Raw genomic sequence first — 8745 nt, 5'->3', positions numbered from 1 at the left:
TTTGTAGACTCTCAAGGCACGTCCAGACACACAGCCAACCAGGTGGACGCTCAGACACTTCCTCCTGATGCCAGGCGTCCCTCCACACCCCCCTGGCGGCAGGAGGCCGGCCCGCCATCAAGGCAGACACCACGGGCATCCCCTTCCGACGCCTGCCTTCTGCACGGCACCTGCCACCGCGGCCTCACTGGGATGACCCTGCCTCTTGAAAAGCCTTCTCTGACCCTCCATTTCCACTTCTGCGTGATTCCTCAGATCAGGATATTTTGAGAAAGACAAAGCTAACCCAAAGAACTATTGCAAAATCAAGGGATTAGAAACGAGCCTGCAGGGTGGTGGGAATGAAGCAGAGAGCACCTAAAGAAGGGAGCCCTGGTTTAAACATGTGCTCAGGCGAAGGGCCTCCATGACTACCTGGACCTACAGGGTTTTCCTCTTCCAGAAGGTAAAAGAGCTGGGGCTGGACACGCATGAAGCCTGCCTCCTGAGATACGGCTACTCGGGATGGGCCGGAGGGGCCCAGGGAGCAAAGGAAGGGCCGCATCTCTCAAGGTCTTCAAAGGGCAAAGCCCCTCTGATTCCCCAGGGAGGACACTATCGAGGGGTCCTCGTGGCGGTGATCCCACCGATCGCTGGTTCCAACATTGGTGAGACAGGCCCTTCGGAGGTCGAGGTGCTGAGGCTGCAGAGTGAACCTGCCCAGGTGGCCACCATCCGTCCCTCCCCAGGCCTTGTTTTCATCTGATTTTAAATTTATGTCTTACTGTTTCAGTCTTTCGATGCTCATGTTCTCATACCTGGGAAAGGAGGGCAAAAAGAGTCCCAACAGAGGAAGAGAGAAGGGGAGGATGGGACTGAAGACAGGCGGGTGGGAGGGAGGATGTGTACAAAAGGAAGGGCTCCGCAGGGCCAGGTGGACCCCTGATGTGGCAGACACTCAGGAACACCTGTCGGTGGGGTGCAGCAGGGCGCTCGCTGTGGGGGGCTCTGGGCGTCCTTAGCAGGCAGAGGGACCCTCGGTTGACATTTGGGACACTTGCTCCTAAACAGTGGACCTGGGCCCAACCCTTGGCCCTCCCCTCCACTCCTTGACCCCTGGAGGCCAGGCCAGAGCCTCTGCTCTTTTCTGCACCCCTGGTTGCTTTGGCAACGGCTGCCGCTGGCCCCTGGCCTTCCAAAGCCCCAGCTGTAATGTGAATCTCAGGCAGGCTTGTTTGCTCCTCTGGCTTTGAAGACAATACGGGAGGGAATGCAGCAGCTCTGGTTTCAGAACCTGTCTCCGAGGACACCCCCCAAGTGCAGGAACAGGATCTGGGAGGAAAGGTAAAGAGGGGGCCACAAAGCAGTGCAGCTGGGGGAGAAGACCCCAGGGTGGAGTGGTGGGGTGAGGAGCTTTCTGAGAACACCCTTTGGATCAGTGAGCAGGAGGGTCCACAGGGGCCGGTCTGTAGTTGACGAAGTAATAGCAGCTGAAGAAAGTGTCTTGTCCCTAGCCTGTTCCTTTGCTGTTTAATCAGAGACCAGAATGAAATCATGCTGCTCAGATCCACAGAGGAGGACGCCAAGCTACAAGGCAGAGCTAATGGGCTTCAGAGGACTGAACTGGTAAAGGAGACTTCATTACATTAGACTCATGGGCCAAAACCAATCATTTTAAGCAATACCTTATGGGGGAAGTTTGACTGCCCAGAAATTGTCTGGAGGGTTCTAGTCACTCACAAACCCCGTGTGAGCAAGTAGGAACAAGACATCTTGGAAAGCAGATGTGACCAGAACACACCTGTGTGCTGGCCCATCGCCTGCTCCCCTCCACTGCCTAGAAGCTGGGAATCCCTCAGGGAAAGTGTGTGGATTTTGGAAGTTAAGGAGACCGATGCCATTTGAATGCAGGTTCCAGTATTGCATTTAGAATGTAAGTAATTGTGTAACCCAGGAGCTGTTTAATGGTGTGGTTAAACTAACTGGGTTTGGACCTTAACTCTAGTATTTATAAGCTGTGTGTCCTTCAAAAAGTTATTCATCTCTCTGTGTGTCAGTTGCCTCATCTATACGATGGAGATAACATTCCTAGGATTTCATTGTGGTTTGAGCCCATCACTCCAGATAAAGCACCTAGTAAATGTTTCTAAGTGGTTGCTACTGGTGTCAGTGACTCAGCTGTGTGCTTTTAAAAGGTTGATGAGTTCCTTTTGCCTGGAGGGCCCTAGACTCTGAATGTCTGGCCAGCCTCACTGTGTTTGGACAACTCAACTTCCAAACTCCTGGTCGCCCCTGATACCATTACAATAATCATATATCGAGGTTCAAGGTCCACTGGAAGTCAAATCTTCTGCCGTCTTGGGCCTAATGGGTTCTGACCAGTTTGTCATATCCTCACCGGCTGTGTCATTCTTTTGAGGGTCATGCCGTGCCCCCTTCCCTCCTGTCTCATAGATGTTGATTTCGGGAGCTGTCACCCGCACTGGTGAGAGAAGTAAGTGATTTACACAGTGCCTTGCGACAGTGCAGGCCTCTGTCCCCGAGACTGGCTCCCCGGCAAGGAGGCCGTGTCTTTAACTGCTTGTCAAGTTCTCTGTTTGGGAACCGCCTTCCTGCCTATGTGCCTTTCCCCAAACCCAAACCAGATGCGAAGCAACCAAAACTAGGCTGCGTCTTAAAACCGGAATACCGTCTCCCCCGCCACAAACCCGTTCGTCGTGGCCACCTATGGCCCTTTACATAGTCATAGGTTATTTATTTTGCCAACACTGTGAGTGTGTGATGCAGGTGCTCTTTTAAGGGCTTTGCAAACAGTGACTCCTTTAACCCTCATAACAGCTCCGTAAAGTAGATGCTTTGTCTTCATCACCATGTGCTGGGGGCAGGGCTGGGGGGAACCTTGGCCTGGAGCAGTTCCATACATGCCTCAGGTGTACAGACAGTGAGTAGCTGAGTTAGGATTCAAACTGGGGCAGCGAGCTCCAGGGTCCCTTGTCTTGTGCTGCCTCCCGTCCTGCCATGCTTTCTGCGTTGTCCGTAAGTAGCCTGGGATCTTCTAGAAGGCGGAGACAGTGTCTTCCTGAAAAGATCTTATAGTGAAGGTGGTCAGAGATGACTTGTGATAATGTTGAAAGCTGTTGACCCAGAAGTGCCATTTACCCGCCCTGCCACCCATCCACCGTTGACCAACCGCGGCCCCGGGAAGCAGGAGAAGCAGTTCCTCCCTGGGGGAGCCGCTGCCCAAATGCCCTAAGGGGCGAGGGTCCGGCCCGGGGAGGGCAGTCTCGTGATGCCCGCTCCTCCAGGGGAGGCGGCTTCCCGGCAGCACTCACTTGACCCCTCGGAGACCTGTAGCCACCACACTCCGTCCAGCTTCCCCAGCGGAAGACGGCATCTTCTCTTCCATTGTTCTTGGAGGAAGTCTTGCAGTGGGCACAGACAGCCTTCCTTCCAGGCCCCCGGGCAGGCTTGTTGGAGCCTCACCGGGCAAGAGCCCCCCCCAGATGCCCCTGGAGTTCCCGCCGGAGCTGCAGCTCAGGGACGGCCCGGTCTCGCTCCCTGAAGCTGGAGAGGCTGAGCTGGGAGGGACAAGGCTGGCTCCCAGTCACAACCCCAGCAGCTTGCATGGCCTGAGCCCCGGGGCTGGGCGGCTGCCGCTGCCATGCTGGGGGAGAACTCTCACGAGTGACACCCGCCTGGTGTGAGCAGAGACCACACCCATACCTGCCCGCAGATCTGTAGAAGAATGACGCCTCTCACCCGTGTCTCATGGGGCAGGGGGCATGCCTCTCCCCAGCCCTGGTGAGGTTTACTCCCCTCCCCACTGCTGGGAGTCTCTGAGCACATGGGGAGTTTTGCTCTGGGAGGCCTGGGGTTTGCAGCACGAGGTCTGCTCTGAAGAGCACACAGATCGGAGCCCGCTCCTACCGTGGGTGCAAGGTCTCTTCCCACGTGCCAGCAAGGTGGCAGGTGAGGACAGATGTGTGACCCAAGGGCAAGGCAGGAAGGGACATTTGCCATCCACTGCTCTCTGCGTCTCTACGATCGGCTAGCAGGCTGCAGGGCATTCCGAGTATCACCCCGTCACACTTGAGGATATGTGATCCCAGCAACCCTGCAAAGCAGATGGGCTGGGGCTTTATTACGTCCATTCTACAGATGAGAAAACTCAGGGCCACAGAGGTGATCAGTGGAATGGCGCCCCCAGCCCGTACTCTTCCCTTTGCCCCTCTGCTGTGGAGCATGGTACCAGGCAGTGGGGAGGGAAATGAGGCGAGGGATTGCACAGACTTGAGACTGAGCTCCTCCTTGAATTAGGGGCAGGACGCCCTGCCTGCCCCCCCCACAGTCCCAGCCCTGCAGAACCCTGTGTCCTGGAAGTAAAGGCAGGCGTTGCGGCCAGGACCCAGAGATCACCAGCCCCTGTTTTCCCCTTACCCTCTCCAAGGAGAGCCTGCCCAGACTTAGCAAGCATTTCCTCTCTCCGGACACCCTCACCTGGTCATCCCCAGGACGCCCCTGGCCAGAGCTGCCTTTCCTTAAGAAAACCCAGGGACATGCAGCCACTGGCAGCCAGATGGTGGACCTGAGGGACCTGGGGATGGGGGTGCTGGCATGCACTGGGAGCTGCCTAATAATAGACCTGCACTCCAGGATGTTGAGTGACAGCCTCTCCACGAGCACATCTGGGACCGGGTGATGGAGGACTGGGGGATTGGGAGCCAGGGAGACTGGGTGTCCCCAGTGGGCTTAGTGAAGCTATTTTGAAGCCGGTTTATTGGGCTGCCGGGAGGGCTCCCCCAAGATGGCGTGCTGACCCGGGGGCACTGGTGCTGGGAAACGATGGGAATGATGGCTCAGAGAAGCTGGGTCAGCCGGCATGGGAGCAGAAGGAAGGGGGAGGGGCACTGGGAGGGAAGGGGGCATCCACGGGACTCCAGACTGCAGGCAAGTCCGAGATGTCCCACGTGAGTGGCCACCGCAAGTCTGTCCTGGAGGGCCGTCACCAGAGCTGCGGGTGGTTCCCATCCACTGGCTGAAGCCTGTGGCCGACCACACACGCAGCCCTGCTCTGGGTTCATGGAGGTCCCTTGACACAGTTTCCACAGAGAACAGTCCAGGTGTAGAGGGTCTTGTGCTGCAGCCCCCTACCCGTGACAATTCCTGCTGCCCCAGCACCCAGCCCCCCACCCTGAGATGCTTTGTGATAATAATCCAGATTCTACTGACTCGACTGAGAAACGATTACACGGATGTCCCGAAGTTCAATCGTATGAGACACAGTCCTTGACCAAATGGGGTTATCATCTAGCTGGATAGAATATGTGAGTAAAAAGGTGAATGACGTTACAACACAACCAGTGGTAAGAACCAAAAAAGCCTCTCTACAATAAGAGTTCCAGACAGGGACACCACAGTGCCCAAGGTTGGCCAGGATTGAGGGGGATTTGAGGTTGAACTGAACTCGGACCCCCGTCTCGGCACGGGGATGTGGGCAGCAGGCCAGGCGGGAAAGGAGGAACACACCTCGTGGGGGGTCGAGGTCTCCTCCCAGGGATCGTTGGAGGATCAGGGCCAGATGAAGGAACCTGTCTGAAAGCTGAGGGTAAGGGGCTTAGTCCTAGTCCTGTGGCCGGTGGGCAACCGTCAAAGGTTTAAAAGGCAGGGGCCCAAGTGGGGTTCTCAGGGGATCAGTCTGGGTGTGGTCTGGCTGGACTGCAGGGAAGAAATAGCCTCGAGGGTCCTGAGCAGAGTGCAGGCCATGAGGCAGAGAGGCAGGGACCCGGGGAGGTGGGAGAGAGAGGCAGGAGGGGAAAATGATGACTCCACAGTCTCCAGACTAGAAAATCCAATAAAGGGACGCTTGCTAATTGTCCTCTCGATGACTTAGCAGCCTAATTAAATGGCATCTTTGTAAGCGGTTCCACGAGGAGTGAGGCTGGTGCCCAGAATTCCAAACACAGGAGGAGTAGCGTTTGCGGGGAAATTGTCCAGCTCGCCACCCTCATTTGTGACTGACTGGGGCGCTGACTGCTGGGCTGCAGAGACCAGGGATGAAGGCAGAAGGAGCCCTCCAGATGGAAAGAGAAAGCCCCCCACCCAGTGGGCGGACCCCAGCCCCGAATCCACCCTCCCAGCCCAGCTTTGGGAGCCCCCATCGTGTGCGTCCATGGAAGGGGCCTGCTGACCCTCTGACGCAGACAACCCCAGTTTGCTGGGAAGCACACGTTTCGCTTAAAGTTTGACTGGCGCTGTACGGAGACTCACCACCCTTCTGTGCTTTCCATCATTGTGCTCATGATCTGGGGGCCCTCCCTTCCCCAGAACTTGTTCCCAAGTCTCCCACCTACTGTGACTCTGTTTCTGCTCATACTCACCGCTCCCCGCCACAAAAAAAAAGAAGGAAAAAAAGTAATGAGGTAACAAAGAGGTGACGCGTGTCTGAGCCATCAGAGCAGGGCAAAGAGGCCTTCCCTCTCAAGGAGGCGGGCGGGAGCCATGGCTGCAGGAGGACAGAACCGTAACCGAGGCCAGGATTAGACCAAACTCCTCCCAGCCCACCCCGCTCCCCGGCTTGAGGGCCCCTCCCATCTGTTACCACCCCTCCACCTCCCTCATTAGGGTCCTGACCTTCAGTCTTCCTTGTTGGTCCTTTGTCATATTTGGCAAAGTTATCCTGATGCCCTGAAGTCTTCATCTTATAGTTGCTCAGAATTCAGACAGGATGCTAGCAGTGCGGTTCAAATACAATTGCATTTTGCTTTTCTTTCTCGAGGTTTAATATTTACAATAAAGTACCCAACTAAACCATTAGGAAGAACTTAAAAGGAAGGCACACAGTGACCACCCCTAAGTGGCCTGCTTGAAGATTTGGGGAGGTGGGCAGACAGAGGGGACCTGAAACACCAGGTGCCCCGGGACACCCCGCCGGTGACAGGGGCCCAGCCTGGAGGCGGAATGCACTCTCGGACCTGCAGCCATCAGGGCCTGCACCTGTCCCTGCCTTTCACCCCACCCCTCAAGAGGCCCCGGGACAACTTCCCAGGCCCAGACATGGGGAACTTTCGGGGCTGGGTCTGGAACGAGGTCTTTCCGGGTCACAATCGTGCAGAGAGCTGGCCTCCCAGCGTGAGCCGCTCTAAGCTGGAGGTCTGCACCAGGCGAGGGGGTGACAGGCGTAGCTAAAGGCTTCCCAGGACAATGAGCCGGGCCTGCTTTCACCTGTTGTTCTCAGCCGACAGCTGCAGGAGATGAATGAGCCAGAGATGGGCCAGTAGCGATGGGGAGGCCATTCGGCCCCTGTGCACCCTGTGCATGCACAGAGCACTGCAAACGTAGTCTTGCGGACTCAGTGCCCGAGACTCAGACTGCAGCCTTTCAGTGCAGGACTCACAGCCTCCAAGGCCCGATGTCACCATGGCCCGAAGCTGAGCTTGTCACAGGATTTTGGGCCAAGTTCCTGCTGCGTGAACCTCAGGAAAGACACATGGCGGAGGCAGCAGGACCACGGCTGTGCTTTCCATCAGGGTCTGCTCTGGGAGCCCCTCCAGCCCACACCTGCCATAACTGCTCCTCAACCACCCAGAAGGCAAATGCAATGACCCGTGACCACGGAGGTTTCATGGGCTTTCCTTGCATGTTTTGCCTGCTCACGGTGTCATGCTCAGAACTCATCCTCTTTCTCTGTTGTATTCGGCAAACTTCATCGGGATACCTTGAAGTCCTTGACTTACAGATTCTCAGAATTCAGACAGGATGCTGTCAGTGTCGTTCAAACACAATTGCATTTTGCAATTATTTCTCGATGCTTAATAGATATGAAGCACCAAGCTAGGTCACTAGAAGTAATGTAAGTGTTAAAATTGGAGCAATCCAGAGGCAATTAGCATGGCCCCTGAGCAAAGATGACACACAAGTTTGTGAGGCATTCCATGTTTTTGGATGTAACTGACCTTATTGTGGTAGTGATTTTGTTATACATACATAAAAATCACTACTTTGTACACCATAAACTTACAAAATGTTTTACGTCAATTTTAGCTCAACAAAGCCAGAAAACAAAAGAAAGCAAGCAAGTAAACAAGAAAGTAAGAAAGAAAGAAAAGGAAGGAAGGAAGGAAAGGAGGGAGGGAGGAAATAAAGAGAAAGGAAGGAAGGAAAGAAAAAAAAAGAGAGGAAGGAAGGAAGGGAGGGAGGGACAGAGGGAGGGAGGGAAGAAGAAAGAAAACTTAAGAGGAGGTGACAGAATTACCACTCTCAAGGGACCTGCTCGAAGATTTGGAGAGGTGAGCTCACAAATGGACCTGAAATACTGCAAGGACGGCACGAGAAAGAATAGAGTTCAGGGCCCACAGACTGATTCAGAAGTGAAATGCTAGGAAAGGAGAGAGGATCCACCCAGGCCATGGGTGTCCCACAAGACTGGCTGTTACAAAGGATGGAGTCATGTGATCCTATGTGAGTTGCTGATATAAGGGGAGTGTGCAGAATTGCCCAAACCCCAACCAAGAGGGAGGAAGAGTGAGGTGGTTCTGTCCCTGGGGGCAGCAGGAAGCCCATTGCTCTGGGGGGGGGCGCGGGGCAGGACCTCCCCATCATTCTTAAATTACTGATTAAATGAGATTGAGATTTTTTTCTTGAAGTAATTTATCTGTGTTTGTGGTTAAAAATATAGAAAATACAAATGAACAAGCAGAAGAAAATGTAAATCACGTGTATCCTCACCCACAGTACCACTTTGTCCCACGCATCTTTCTCTACATGAGC

General features: G+C 54.8%; 1 non-coding gene across 1 annotated transcript; it reads left to right on the top strand.

The window, feature by feature from the left end:
* Positions 1–7814: 7814 nt before the first annotated feature.
* On the top strand, positions 7815–7918 carry LOC118891406. The gene has a single exon (XR_005018987.1). It is a non-coding gene; the product is annotated as a U6 spliceosomal RNA (small nuclear RNA).
* Positions 7919–8745: the final 827 nt, after the last annotated feature.

This window comes from Balaenoptera musculus, chromosome 2, assembly GCF_009873245.2.
Source record: "Balaenoptera musculus isolate JJ_BM4_2016_0621 chromosome 2, mBalMus1.pri.v3, whole genome shotgun sequence".
In the NCBI taxonomy this organism is placed as follows: Eukaryota; Metazoa; Chordata; class Mammalia; order Artiodactyla; family Balaenopteridae; genus Balaenoptera; species Balaenoptera musculus.
The sequence above is the reverse complement of the archived record's forward strand: the minus strand, read 5'-3'. Positions and strand labels throughout refer to the sequence as shown.